Below are 15,730 nucleotides of genomic sequence, written 5' to 3' on the forward strand. Positions count from 1 at the left end.
CATTTTATTAGTTTGATTGAAAAATTTTAAGTTTGGTGTTTTCTTGTTAAGAAAGTTTCAATCTTTAAAACTTTAAATCATATCTTTTCCAAATCTTTTCTTTTCTTACAAGTATTAATTTTCAAGTATCTTTAATTTTAGGACATATCTTTTTCAAAACTTCCTAACCACTTTCTCTCTCCTCATTTTTTCGAAAATCCACACAAAAAAATTTTCAAATCTTTTTAATTAATTATTTAGTTTAGTTTTCTAATTATTTTTATTTCTTTTTCCCATCTTAATTTTCGAAACTTATATTCAATTTTTTATTTATTTTATTTTATTTTTTTCTTTTTAATTTTGGTTTTCAAATAAAAAAAAAAGAGAGAAAATTATTTATTTACAATTCACATCATCTCTCTTTCTCTATCATGGACCTAAGTGGAAATGAACAGTCTAGAAGGACTCTGGGGTCATATGCTAACCCCATTACTGCTTCATATGGAAGTAGTATCTGTATACCCTCCATCAGAGCCAGTAATTTTGAGTTAAATTCTCAGCTCATTATCATGGTGCAGCAAAATTACTAGTATTCTGGTCTTCCACAGGAAGAACCTACTGAGTTTCTGGCACAATTCTTACAAATTGCTGACACAATACGTGATAAGGAAGTGGATCAGGATGTCTATAGATTATTGTTGTTTCCATTTGCTGTAAAAGACCAAGCTAAGAGGTGGTTAAACAACCAACCCAAGGCTGGCATAAGAACATGGAAACAATTGTCAGACAAATTCCTGAATCAATATTTCCCTCTAAAAAGGATGACACAGCTAAGGCTAGACATCCAAGGCTTTAAACAAGAGGATAGTGAATCTATTTATGACGCCTGGGAGAGGTACAAAGGGATGCTAAGGAAATGTCCCTCTGAAATATTTTCAGAATGGGTGCAGTTAGACATCTTCTACTACGGGCTTATAGAAAAGGCCCAGATGTCTCTAGACCACTCAGCTGGTGGATCTATACACATGAGAAAGACAATTGAAGAATGTGTGAGGAGAAGCATATATAAGTTACTTGGAGAGTAAGCTAAATACATATATACACAGATATGAACAAAAACCCAAAAGACATCCAGGAACTACTTCGCTTCAAGATCCAGATGCCTAGCGAGGAGCCTCTCGACCTACATCTGAAAAACAACAACACAATATGGAATGAGAACCGGAGGTTCTCAACATGGTAAAAGTGCCACGCGTATAATAAATAAGGTCCTGAGAATGTCATAGGCAATCCTAGAACTCTGTTATTCAGTTATCCAACTTAATTACTAAACAGAAGCCATAAACAGGGATAGGTATTCTAAATCTACCTGACTTACTCAATTTCAATCTTAATCTAACACCAAACCATCTCTCCATTTCCTCCATCCCTCCATCATACATAATGCAACAGAAACAAGCAACCAAACAAGTTCACACACATGTAATGAGCAGATAGTACAAGTAGCAAGTATAACAGGTAGCAGGTGGTATATATATCAATTAGGCAAACCCAAGAAATGCATAGCAATCAAAACAAACAAATGAATATGATGAATGTCTATCCTACTGGCCATGAGCTCACGTGTCGGTTACTTTGCCAGAACCCGACACATCTGGTAGCTAACGCAGACATTGGTCTCTAAGTTGCGCATCTCCAGGAGGATAAACGAAGTTGAGTGCCTTTCCACATCGAAGGAGCATATGATTAATCTTTGACTTCTCAGACCCATGACTATCACTAAGACATCCTCGACACTCTATTTTCTTTTCTGTTTTGAATATAACAAATGAACTCATAATTGGGCAAACTTTATGTCCAGGCGTTCATCTCGAAATAAGATTTCTAACAAATTAAAAATCCCAATTTTCTTATTTAACTAGCCTTAAAAACAGAGGAGAAACTCTGACTACTCTAAAGTGCTTAGAAACCATAAAATAGCAGCAGCATATGATATCTAAAATTCCATATAAAATTCAAATTAAATCCAATCACCTTAGAAATTAATATGGTTCAACTTAACATATCCAGGTTTCTTTTCCAATTGGTTTCAGGTCAAAATAATTTATAATGAAGGAGTTATGTAAATTGGAAGTTGAGTAAATTTCTGGAGGATTCTGTTTTAAAAGCCAATGAACATGTCATCTTCCAAGCCCCATAACTCACTCATTAAAACATGGACAGCCCTGAAATTTAAATCACAACTGCTAAGCATAATTAATTTTCACCTCCAATTGGTTGCATCTGAATATCCATACATAATCAGAAGTTATAAACTCTCAAAGTTGCTGTTCTAAGAAAACAGAATCTGGCTTTTATTGTATAACGCATCATATTTCAAAAATTCGTATCTTTAAAATCACAAGTCCAACCATTGTGAAATTTTACAATGTTAAAATAATAGGACTAAAGCTTTATTTAAAATTGGTTTCATTTCAAAAATTATTTTGAAACATCCGCAGCAGAGCCAACAAGTTACTGCTGTTCTAAAAATGATGCAGTAAAATCAGATTCCACGACTACACTTTGAAAATTCACCATAAATCATATATTTAACGAAAAGATCCCAAATTCTCCAGTTCAGTTTTAAATATTGCAAGGTTTAACCAGGACTTGGTTCCATGTAATTATGATCATCACAGAATTAGTTACAGCATATGCAATACCACCACAATAGAACTCTACATCCTTATTATCAAACTTCGATGAGCCATAAGTTGGCTTCCGGACCCCTAAATGGTTTCAAAGTTGTTTTGTATAAAAATTGGGTCCATGAAGTTTATGGCGTTCGAAGAACGGATGAAAAATATTTTAAGACGAGAAAGTTATGTGCGTCAGAAGTTTGGGGTTAAAAAAAGGCAATTCTGCATATTTTAGACTTGTTAAAAAATTTGGAAAATCACGCCCACACATACGCGTGGCCCATGCATACTCGTGGTTCTGTTTTCTACAAAAACTTGATTTTGAGTTTTTTAATTGAATTTTAAACTTCTAAACCTCTATTTTCGTTCTTTTAGCTCTAAACTATAGTAGTAAGTCTAGTAATGAGCTGAAGCTAGGAAAATGTGATAACTTGAGAGTGAGATAATAATCTTAAATGATGAACTAGGTACAAATTGCAATGATATGAGTTGTATGTATGAGATCAGGCTAAACTATGGCTATAAAGAATGAATGTAAGGAAATGATGATGATAAATAATGAGCTTTGGAATGACTGTATGTGGCCGGAATGGTCGAGATGTGTATGTGGCCGAAATGGTCGAGATGGCAAGGTCTGAGTGTGATCCCGCTTGCGTATTAATTTGAAAATTTGTTCAGATAGCAAGTTGAGGATGGAAGTTCCCTCTCTTGTCGTGATGTGGATGTATCAAAATAATAGAATGCACAAGAAGAAGAATTTAGGTGCATCTCAAGAAAGAAAACTGGACCAATCAGAGTTGTATCAAAATAATAGAATGCACAAGAAGAAGAATTTAGGTGCATCTGGAGCATCTCGACCTGTATCTGAAAAACAACAACACAGTATGGAATGAGAACCAGAGGTTCTCAGCATGGTAAAAGTGCCACGCGTATAATAAATAAGGTCCTGAGAATGTCATAGGCAATCCTAGAACTCCGTTATTCAGTTATCCAACTCAAGTACTAAATAGAAGCCATAAACAGGGGTAGGTATTATAAATCTACCTAACTTACTCAATTTCAATTCACACCTATCATCAAACCATTTTTCCATTTCCTCCATACCTCTATTATCCATAATGCAACAGGAACAAACAACCAAACAAGTTCAAGCACAAGTAACAAACAGATAATACAAGTAGCAAATATACAAGTAGCAGGTGATATATATCAATTAGGCATTCCCAATTAAGGCATAGCAAACAAAGCACGGATATGCATATGATAAATGTCTATCCTACTGGCCGTGAGCTCACGTGTCGGTTATTTTGCCAGAACCCGACACATCTGGTAGCTAACCCAGACATTGGTCTCTAGGTTGCGCATCTCCAGGAGGATCATAAACGAAGGAGAGTGCCTTTCCACATCGAAGGAGTGTGCCTTTCCACCTTCTCCTGGAGGATATACGAAGGAGAGTGCCTTTCCACCTTCCACACATCTGCATCACGACAAGAGAGGGAATTTCCGTCCTCAACTTGTCATATCGACCATTTTGGCCACACACAGTCATTCCCAAATCTCATCATTTATCATCATCATTTCCTTACATTTGTTCTTTATAGCCATAACAACATGTATTCATTTAGCTTTCGCATCATTCTCTTATAATTCATCACGTTTAACCTTTCCAGATCCCGACCAAACCATTTATCAAAATCTTCTCAACATTTTTAGTATTGAATAATCTTAAAATCAACCTAACTCTAACATTAAATCAATCACATCACACGAAGATTAAACTTTAACTTTTCGAACCCATGACTATCACTAAGACATCCTCGACACTCTATTTTCTTTTCTGTTTTTAATATAACAAATGAACTCGGAATTGCAAAAACTTTATGTCTAGGCGTTCATCTTGAAATAAGCTTTCTAACAAACTAAAGATCATAATTTTCTAATTTCTCTAGCCTCACGAATAAAGAAAAAATCGTGACTACTCTGCAGTGCATAAAACCAGAAAAACAGCAGCAGCATGTGATTTCAAAATTCAATATAAAATCCAAGTTAAATCCAATGACTTTAAAAATTAATGTAGTCAAACTTTACTCATCCAAGTTTCTTTCTCAATTGGTTCTGAGTTATACCATTTTTAATGAAGAAGTTACATTACCTGGAAGTTAAGTAAAAATTAGTCAAAATCTGTTTTAGAAACCAACAAGCTTAGTACCTTTCAATTTGAATAACTTTTATTACAAAATTCCAATTAAGCTAAATTTTGGTTTGGGAACTCCTAGCTCATCCAGAAACAAGTGTGTTTTGGTTGCAACCCAATTGCTATTCAATTATAAGAGTTACAAGCATTGGAAGTTGATACGTAGCTTGCTGAAATCTGTTTCTTTTCAGCTTTGACTACCAATATTCAAAAATTCACAACTCCCAATCCTCAACTCTTAAAATTCTGAAGTTTTAGAACAATAAATCAAGTTAATCAGATTTTATAACAAAATTAGTTTCACTCCAAAACTCAACTCGTAGAAGTCGCAGCAAGACAAACAAGTTGCTGCCCTGTTTGACCTTTTCTGCTGCAAGACAGATTTAACAACCTAACTTTAAAAATTTGCCATAAATTATATATTTGACAAAAAGGTCCCAAATTTTCCAGTTTAGTTCCTTATATTCCTAAGTTTATCCCAAACTCAGTCTCATTTAATTTCGATCATTACATAATTAGTTACAGCATATGCAATACCACCACAACACAACTCTACATCCTTATTAACAAACACCAATCCTAATCCATCATAAAAAAAATATAAGAGCACACCATTAACAACTTCCACACCTCATAATTCCAATATATATCCACCAACAAATATATTCCAACAACATTACAAGGCTAATCATTAAATACAACAAATAATTCAACTTATCCTATGGTTTCTCTAACCTAAGTTTTCACAACACCGTAAATAATAAACGTGCGAAACTTAAACCAAACCTTGGCCAATCACTTTGTATCACCCAAGGTAGCCTCACAACACAAATCACAGCCCCTCCAAGCTCAATCAAAATAGCCCCAAAACAAGTCTTGACCACCAAAAAGCTTCCAAGTATTCCCAATTCAATTCCAATGCATATATACCCACTTGATCTACACCTAATACATATACATGTTCCAATTTCAATTTTTCCATTGTAAATACAAGATTGAGCTAGGGTTAGGGTGTTCTTAATATACCCATATAATCAACAGCTTGAGCCCACAATTTTCGAAAGCTAACTTGAACCTAGAACACAAAAAATTGGACAAGATTCACTATAGGTTTTCAATTTCACCAAAGAAAGAGAGGTAGAGATTCTGAACCAAATATGAGGCTTACCAGTAAAATTGTTTAGATAGAAAGGTAGAGCTCGACATGCTGGACGCGTGGCCACAAACGGTGCGGCGATCGGAGCTCAAACGAGGAAGATACGGTGGTTTGAAGCTTGGATGAGGGTTAGGGATCTCCTCCTCTCCCCAATTTGTTTTCAGCGCTGTTGATGCTGAAATGGAGAAGAGCTTCTGTCCCTCTTTTAAGTCATGGTCCGGTTGGACCCACGGGCCCGTTTGGGCCCCAGTTCAACCGGTTTGACCCTTTCGGTTCGATTTTGGGTCAAATTTTTTAAATTGATATCAAAATTCTCATTTCGATGAGTTCTATCCTATTTTGATATTAGTTTTTCATTTTTAGCTTTCCTAATTAAAATTCAAATTATTGACTAATTATTTACTGATTTTAGCGGGGTTTACATCTTACCCACTTAATTAGGAATTTTGCCCTCAAAATTCAGATTCAGTTATCTGAAAAGAGGTGTGGGTAGTCCTTCGGCATACTTAGAGTCTACCGAAGCTATCCTCATTATTCGAATTGTTTATCTCCTTTCATTTAAACTAGCTTAGGTTGTAATACATGAACTTGTTTTAGAAGCGTGTTTCAGAAGTTACAAAATATAGAGTACGTGGAATAGGTTCGAAAGTTACGGCAGAAATCTATTTGGCATGCCTTTCACCATTAATACTCTCCAAAAAATTGAAATAGGCTAACTTAGCGGGTTTTAAATTTCTTGTTCTTAATTGCTCATCCAATTCTAGTCGTTGAAGTAATCTTCAGAGATAGGTGTCCTTTTCCTTCCAGCTTGAAAAGTCTTCTTCTCAAATCTGCCTAACTCTTTGTCGGCTTTTCATAGTAAGAATTCTAACTCAAATTTGCATAACCTTTTCTTTGTTGTCTCGGCTATCAAATTTAGGAACTAAGGTATTCGATGCTCTAGTAATACAGGGGCATTTAGTGCTCTGTGAAGCTCCATCCTCTATCCTAGTCCTCGACGATCTATGTCGAAATCGGTAATTACTCTTCCTTACTCCCGGTTATCATTCTTTGCCTCAGCTGCGTTCCTCACACATTCTTCAGCTATCCGGCTCTTATTCACAAGTTCGGAAAACACCTGAAAGAAGAGGCTAAAGCAGTATCCACTGAACTTAGTCCTCCAGAACAAGTTGTTGAACTCAATCAGCAATTACTTTTTATAACAAAACAATTAGCAAAATTTAAGGAAATGCTACAAGACGCTAAAAACGCTAACAAGAATATGGAAGCACAATTGGATCAGACAAGACAACATTTATCTAAACAGATAACAGAAGAGTGTCAAGCTGTTCATTTAAGGAGTGGGAAGACATTGAATGTTTCAACTCAAGGCAACAGGAAGCCAAGAAAGGAACAACTGACAGAGGATGACCAACCCACTACCCAAAATCTCTCTGAGGATAGTAAGAGCCCAGAGAGGAATGATTCTGGCGTTCAAACGCCAGAAAAAGGTGAAAAAGTGGCGTTAAACGCCTAGTGAATAGCCAATTCTGGCGTCCAAACGCCAGAAAAGGGTGGCAATCTGGCTTACAGCCCCCAATTCTGGTGTTCAAACGCCAATGAGGGATCAGACACCTACAAGTGCTAATAACAACCCCATTAAGCAGGCTTCTCCAACCACTTCTGTAGGTAGTAACCTGCAGCAACTAAGGTTGAAGACTATAAAGCCAAGATGCCTTATCCTCAGAAACTCTGCCAAGCGAAACAAGATAAACAATTTGCCCGCTTTACAGACTATCTCAGGACTCTTGAAATAAAGATTCCATTTGCAGAGGCACTTGAGCAAATACCCTCTTATGCTAAGTTCATGAAAGAGATCTTAAGTCATAAGAAGGATTGGAGAGAAACTGAAAAAGTTTTGCTCCCTGAAGAATGCAGTGCAGTCATTCTGAAAAGCTTACCAGAGAAGCTTAAAGATCCCGGAAGCTTTATGATACAATGCACATTAGAGGATGCTTGTACCAAGACATCTCTATGTGATCGTGGGGCAACTATCAACCCGATACCTACATCCACTATCAAAAAGCTTGGTTTGACTAATGAAGTTAAACCAACCCGGATATGCCTCCAACTTGCTTATGGCTCCACTAAAATTCCATCAGGAGTAATTGAGGACATGATTGTCAAGGTTGGGCCATTTGCCTTTTCCACTGACTTTGTGGTGCTGGAAATGGAGGAGCACAAGAGTGAAACTCTCTTTCTAGGAAGACCTTTCCTAGCAACTGGACGAACCCTCATTGATGTCCAAAAAGGGGAGGTGACCCTGAGAGTCAATGAGGATGAGTTTAAGTTGAATGCTGTCAAAGCTATGCAGCATCCAGACACCACAAACGATTGTATGAGCGTTGATATTATTGACTCTCTGATGAAAGAGTTCAATATGACTGAAAGTCTCGAATCAGAGCTAGAGAACATTTTTAAAGATATTTAGCCTGATCTGGAGGAACCAGAGAAAACAAAAGAACCTCTGAAAACACCTCAGGAAGAGGAGAAGCCTCCTAAACCCGAGCTCAAACCACTACCACCATCCCTGAAATATGCATTTTTGGGAAAGGATGACACTTTTTCCATGATCATAAGCTCTTCTTTAGAGCCACAGGAAGAGAAAGCACTAATTCAGGTGCTAAGGACACACAAGACAGCTCTTGGGTGGTCCATAAGTGATCTTAAGGGCATTAGCTCAGCCACATACATGCACAAGATCCTATTGGAGGATGATGCTAAGCCAGTGGTTCAACCACAGAGGCGGCCTAATCCAGCCATGAAGGAGGTGTGCAGAAAGAGGTCACTAAATTACTAGAAGCTGGGATTATTTATCCTATTTCTGATAGCCTCTGGGTGAGCCCTGTCCAAGTTGTTCCCAAGAAGGGAGGAATGACAGTGGTTCATAATGAAAAGAATGAACTGGTTCCTACAAGAATAGTAACAGGGTGGCGTATGTGTATTGACTACAGAAATCTTAATACAGCCACTAGAAAGGATCATTTTCCTTTACCATTCATAGACCAGATGCTAGAGAGACTAGCAGGTCATGAATACTACTACTTTTTGGATGGCTATTCATGTTACAATCAAATTGCAGTAGATCCTTAGAACCAAGAAAAAATAGCATTCACGTGTCCATCTGGAGTATTCGCCTACAGAAGGATGTCATTTGGTCTGTGCAATGTACCTGCAACCTTTCAGAGATGCATGCTCTCTATCTTCTCTGATATGGTAGAGAAATTTCTGGAAGTCTTCAAGGATGAATTCTCAGTATTTGGAGACTCGTTCAGCTCCTGTCTTGACCATCTAGTACTTATTCTGAAAAGGTGCCAAGAGACTAACCTGGTTTTAAACTGGGAAAAATGTCATTTTATGGTGACTAAAGAAATTGTCCTTGGGCACAAAATTTTGAACAAGGGAATAGAGGTGGATCAAGCTAAGGTAGAGGTAATTGAAAAATTACCACCACCTGCCAATGTTAAGGCAATCAGAAGCTTTCTGGGGCATGCAGGATTTTATAGGAGGTTTATAAAGGATTTTTCAAAAATTGCAAAACCTCTGAGTAATCTGCTAGCCGCTGACACACCATTTGTCTTTGACACAGAGTGTTTGCAGGCCTTTGAGACCCTAAAAGCTAAGCTGGTCACAGCACTAGTCATTTCTACACCAGATTAGACTTTACCATTCAAACTAATGTGTGATGCTAGTGACCAGGCATTAGTGCAGTATTAGGACAGAGGCATGACAAGCTTCTGTATGTTATTTATTATACTAGTCGTGTTTTAAATGACGCGTAGAAGAATTTCACAACCACAGAGAAGGAGTTGCTTGCAGTGGTTTATACCATTGACAAGTTCAGATCTTATTTAGTAGGAACAAAAGTGATTGTGTACACTGACCATGCTGCTCTAAAATATCTCCTCACAAAACAGGTTTCAAAATCCAGACTCATAAGATGGGTGTTGCTTTTGCAAGAGTGTGATATAGAAATAAGAGACAGAAAAGGCACAGAGAACCAAGTAGCTAACCACCTGTCCCAGATAGAACCAGTAGCAAGAGCATCCCTCCCTCCTACTGAGATCTCTGAAACCTTTCTGGATGAGCAATTGTTTTCTATTCAGGAAGCACCATGGTTTATAGACATTGCAAACTATAAAGCTGTGAGATTCATACCCAAAGAGTACAGTAGGCAGAAAACAAAAAAATTGGTTTCTGATGCAAAGTACTACTTGTGGGATGAACCATATCTCTTTAAGAGGTGTGCAGATGGAATAATCCGCAGATGTGTACCTAGAGAAGAGGCGCAGAAGATCCTATGGCACTGCCATGGATCACAATATGGAGGATATTTTGGAGGTGAGCAAACAGCCACAAGGATTCTCCAATGTGGCTTCTACTGGCCTACTCTCTATAGAGACTCCCGAGAGTTTGTACGTAACTGTGACAGTTGCCAAAGAGCTGGTAATCTACCTCACGGTTATGCCATGCCTCAGCAAGGGATCTTAGAGATTGAGTTGTTTGATGTATGGGGTATTGACTTCATGGGACCTTTTCCACCATCATATTCAAACACTTATATTCTGGTGGCAGTAGAGTATGTATCTAAATGGGTAGAAGCAATTGCAACACTCACCAATGATACTAAGACAATGTTGAAATTTCTCCAGAAGCATATCTTTAGCAGGTTTGGTGTCCCTAGAGTACTAATCAGTGATGGAGGCACTCATTTCTGCAATAAACAGCTTGACTCTGCTCTGATCCGATATGGAATTAACCACAAAGTGGCAACTCCATATCATCCACAGATAAATGGACAGACTGAAGTCTCAAATAGAGAACTAAAATGAATCCTAGAACGGACTGTAAGTACCTGTAGAAGGGATTGGGCAAGAAGTCAGGATGATGCTCTGTGGGCATACAGAACCGCATTCAAGACTCTTATAAGGACCTCTCCATACCAGCTTGTGTATGGAAAAGCCTGTCATCTGCCAGTGGAACTGGAACACAAGGCCTACTGGGCAACCATGTTCCTAAACCTTGATGCTAAGGTAGCTGGAGACCAGTTGAATGAGCTAGAGGAGTTCAGACTCAATGCTTTTGAAAATGCTAAAATTTACAAGGAGAAAGCAAAAAGGTGGCATGACAGAAAGCTGTCATCTAGAGTCTTTGAGCCAGGACAGAAGGTTCTGCTATTTAACTCTAGACTCAGAATGTTCCCTGGGAAACTGAAATCCCGGTGGAAGGGACCATATGTGATTACAAGTGTGTCACGATGTGGACATGTAGAGCTTCAGGATATTGACTCTGACAAAAAGTTCATTGTTAATGGGCAGAGAGTCAAACATTATCTTGAAGACAATGTTGAGCAAGAATACTCAAAATTGAGACTAAATTAAAGCTCAGTAAAATCCAGCTAAAGACAGTAAAGAAACGCTTGTTGGGAGGCAACCCAGCCATTAGCAGAAATTAGATGTTTTGAGTTTATTTAATTTTGTTATTCATGTTTGATAATACATTTCGGTAAATAATTCATAAAAATGAAGGTTCAGAACATAAAGCAGAGGAATCACAGAGAAAAAGAGCTCACTGGCGTTAAAACGCCAGCAAAGAGGTATTTTGGGCGTTAAACGCCAAAATGGATATCATTCTGGGCGTTTAACGCCAGTAAAGATACCATTCTGGGCGTTAAACGCCAGAATGGGCAGCATTTTGGGCGTTTAACGTCAGAAATAGCAGCATCCTAGGCGTTCAGAAAAATGCCCAGTGATGAAAGTATTTCTGAAGTTTAACGCCAGTCAGGGTACCTGTCTGGGCGTTAAATGCCCAAATTGGCAACCAGATGGGCATTTAATGCCAGAATGGCTATCATTCTGGGCGTTTAACGCCAGAACAGCAGGGGGAGGTAATTTTATTTCCAATTTAGTTTTTTTTTCAAATTTTCATGTTTTAATTCATAATTTTCTACATAAACATGTTTCAAATATTCATTCTCTAATATCCATTTTCAAAAAAAAATTAATCTTATTAATTCTTTTTCAATTCTTTTTCAACACATTTTTAAAACTCATCTTTCTTTCCAATTTCTTTCCAAATCTTTTTCATTCTTTCATATTATCTTTTATTTCTTACTTGCATCAACAAAAATTCAGATTTCACCTCCTCATATCTTTTTCAAATCTTTTAAATTTTAAAATCTTATCTTTTTCACATCATGTTTATCTTTTTTTCAATCATATATTTCTATCTTTTCTTCTCTAAAAATTCGAACCCACCCCCTCCCTTTTAAATATACATTCGGCCAACCTTCTTAACCCATTATTCGAATATTTCTCTCCTTCTATTCCCCCTTTCTTTTCTTTTTCTTGAGGACAAGCAAACCTCTAAGTTTGGTGTGATTTTCCGTGATCAAGATCATGGCCCCTAAAGAAAAACAAACCACTCTAAGAGGCAAGAAAGAAAATAATCCAAAACCTTGGATACATGAGAGGTTCTTCATCAAAGAACATGCAGACCATTACTTCAAAATTGTGTGCCAAAGATTAGTGATCCCGGAAGTCAAGTTCAATCTAAAAGAAGATGAATACCCGGAGATCCAAGAGCATATTTGAAACAGAGGCTGAAAAATCCTGGCTAATCCTGAGATACATGTTGGAAGAAACATGATCCATGAATTCTATGCAAATCTGTGGATGACAGATAAGCAAAGAATGGAGGGGACTGCCTTTCACACCTTTCATACTATGGTCAGAGGAAAGGTTATTTACTTCCACCATGATAAAGTGAGAAAAGTCCTCAAACTTTCTCAACTACAAGATGATCCAAAAATCCTTTAATAGGAGAATGGCTAAAGATAAAAAGCTGGATCAAGTTCTAGAGGACATATGCCTCCCTGGAACCAAGTGGATAACCAACTCAAAAGGTGTTCCAAACCAACTCAAGAGAGGAGATCTCAAACCAGTTGCTAGGGGCTGACTGAATTTCATTGGGCGTTCTATACTTCCTACCAGTAACCGCTCTGAAGTCACTGTCAAAAGAGCAGTGATGATTCACTGTATTATGCTGGAAAAAAAGTGGAGGTTCATCAGCTGATTTCTTGTGAAATTCACATATTTGCAAACAAGGAATCCACTGAGGCCAAATTGGCTTACCCAAGCTTGATTAGTCTGTTATGTAAAGATGCGGGGGTACAGATAGGTGTGGATGAGTACATCCCAGTTGAACGCCCAATCACCAAAAAAGTAATGGATGGACCTCAAGTTCAAGACAACCCCATCAAGAGGAGGGCGCATGAGCTCCTCCCAGATATTCCTCAATTTGACTATTGGGCCCGCTTAGAAGCATCTGTCATCAAGCTACAAGAAGCTATGGAGCAACTCAAGGAAGAGCAACAGAATCAAAACAGCATGCTTTGCAAACTGCTCAAGGAACAAGAGAAACAAATGGCATGAGCTACAGGAGGTAAAGTGCCAGAAGCTGTCCCTTGAAGAGCTAGCCGTCACACAGATTGAGGGAGCACCTCTCTCTCAAAATAAAGGTTGTTGAGTCCTAACTCTGTGATAACTTCTGTTATTAGAGACCTATTTTAAGAGTTGCATGAGCATTAGTATTAAAGTTGCATGAGCATTAGTATTATTTTTATCAATTCGGGTATAATTTACTCTTCTTATCATCATCAAACATGAATAAAATAGTAATTTTTTTTAGAAGAGTAAGGGTGCAAATATTTTGAGTACAAAATAAGAAAAATTCAAATTATTTATATGTGGTGGCATTAGTTTAGCTCTCTGAATGAATGCATAAATAGTGCGTATTTTTTTTACACTGAAATTTGAGTAGTGTTTAGTTCTTGAAAGAATGAGGTGAACAGAAAAATGTTATTGATAATATGAAATATCATAAAATTGATTCTTGAAGCAAGAAAAAGCAGTGAAGAACACAAAGCTTGCGAAAAAAGGTGAAAAATGAAGAAAAAGAAAAAGCAAGCAGAAATAACCAATAGCTCTTTAAACCAAAAGGCAAGAGCAAAAAGCCAGTAACCCTTTAAACTAAAAGGTAAGGGTAAAAAGAATCCAAGGCTTTGAGCATCAGTGGATAGAAGGGCCCACAGGAATGAAATCCTAGCCTAAGCGGCTAAATCAAGCTGTCCCTAACCATGTGCTTGTGTCATGAAGGTCCAAGTGAAAAGCTTGAGACTGAGTGGTTCAAGTCGTGATCAAAAACAAAAAGAGTGTGCTTAAGAACTCTGGGCACCTCTAACTGGGGACTCTAGCAAAGCTAAATCACAATCTGAAAAGGTTCACCCAGTTATGTGTCTGTGACATTTATGTATCCGGTGGTAATACTGGAAAACAAGATGCTTAGGGTCGCGGCCAAGACTCATAAAGTAGCTGTGTTCAAGAATTAACATACTAAACTAGGAGAATCAATAACACTATCTGCATGCTGAGTTCTGAAAGAAGCCAATCATTCTGAGTTTCAGGGGATAAAATGAGCTCTAAAGCCAAAACTATTCAGAAGCAAAAAGCTCTAAAGCCCCGCTCATCTAATTTGAATTTGAGCTTCATTAAAGACTCTAAGATGTTATTGCACCATAATCTTCTTTTTATCCTATTTTATTTGTCTAGTTTCTTGGGGACAAGCAACAGTTTAAGTTTGGTGTTGTGATGAGCGGATATTTTATACGCTTTTTGATAGTATTTTCATATAGTTTTTAGCATGTTTCATTCACTTTTTGTTATATTTTTATTAATTTTTATTCAAAAATCACAATCCTGGACTTCATCATGGGTTTGTGTATTTTTCTATAATTTTAGGTATTTTCTGACTGAAATTGAGGGACCTGAGCAAAAATCTAATTCAGAGACTGAGAAACGACTGCAGATGCTGTTGGATTCTGACCCTCTTGCACTCGAAATGGATTTTCTGGAGCTACAGAAGCCCAATTGGCACGCTCTCAATTGCATTGGAAAGTAGATATCTTGGACTTTCTAGCAATGTATAATAGTCCATACTTTTTCTGATATTTGATGGCCCAAACTGGCGTTAAATGCCAGCCAGAAACTCTTTTCTGGCGTAAAACGTCAGAACTGTCACCAAAACTGGAGTTAAACGCCCAAACTGGCACCCAAGCTAGTGTTTAACTCCAAGAATAACCTATGCATGTAAAAGCTCCAAAGCTCAGCCCAAACACTTACCAAGTGGACCCCGGAAGTGGATTTCTACACTTAGTTACTCATTTTCTGTAAACCTAGGTTACTAGTTTAGTATAAAACTATTTTTAGAGATTCATTTAGCAACTTATGACATTTTTGCATCTCATATTGTATCTTCTACAGCATGAGCCTCTAAACCCCATTCGGCCATGCCTAGACCTTGTTCTTATGTATTTTCAACGGTGGAGTTTCTACACACCATAGATTAAGGTGTGGAGCTCTGCTGTACCTCGAGTATTAATGCAATTACTATTGTTCTTCTATTCAATTCCGCTTGTTCTTGTTCTAAGATACCACTTGTTCTTCAACTTGATGAATGTGATGATCCGTGACACTCATCATCATTCTCACCTATGAACGTGTGCCTGACAACCACCTCCGTTCTACCTTAGATTGGGTGGATATCTCTTGGATTCCTGATACACGATGCATGGTTGATCGCCTGACAACCGAGTGCTCGCCTGACAACCGAGCCAGCCATTCC

This window comes from Arachis duranensis, chromosome 2 (assembly GCF_000817695.3).
Source record: "Arachis duranensis cultivar V14167 chromosome 2, aradu.V14167.gnm2.J7QH, whole genome shotgun sequence".
NCBI lineage: Eukaryota > Viridiplantae > Streptophyta > Magnoliopsida > Fabales > Fabaceae > Arachis > Arachis duranensis.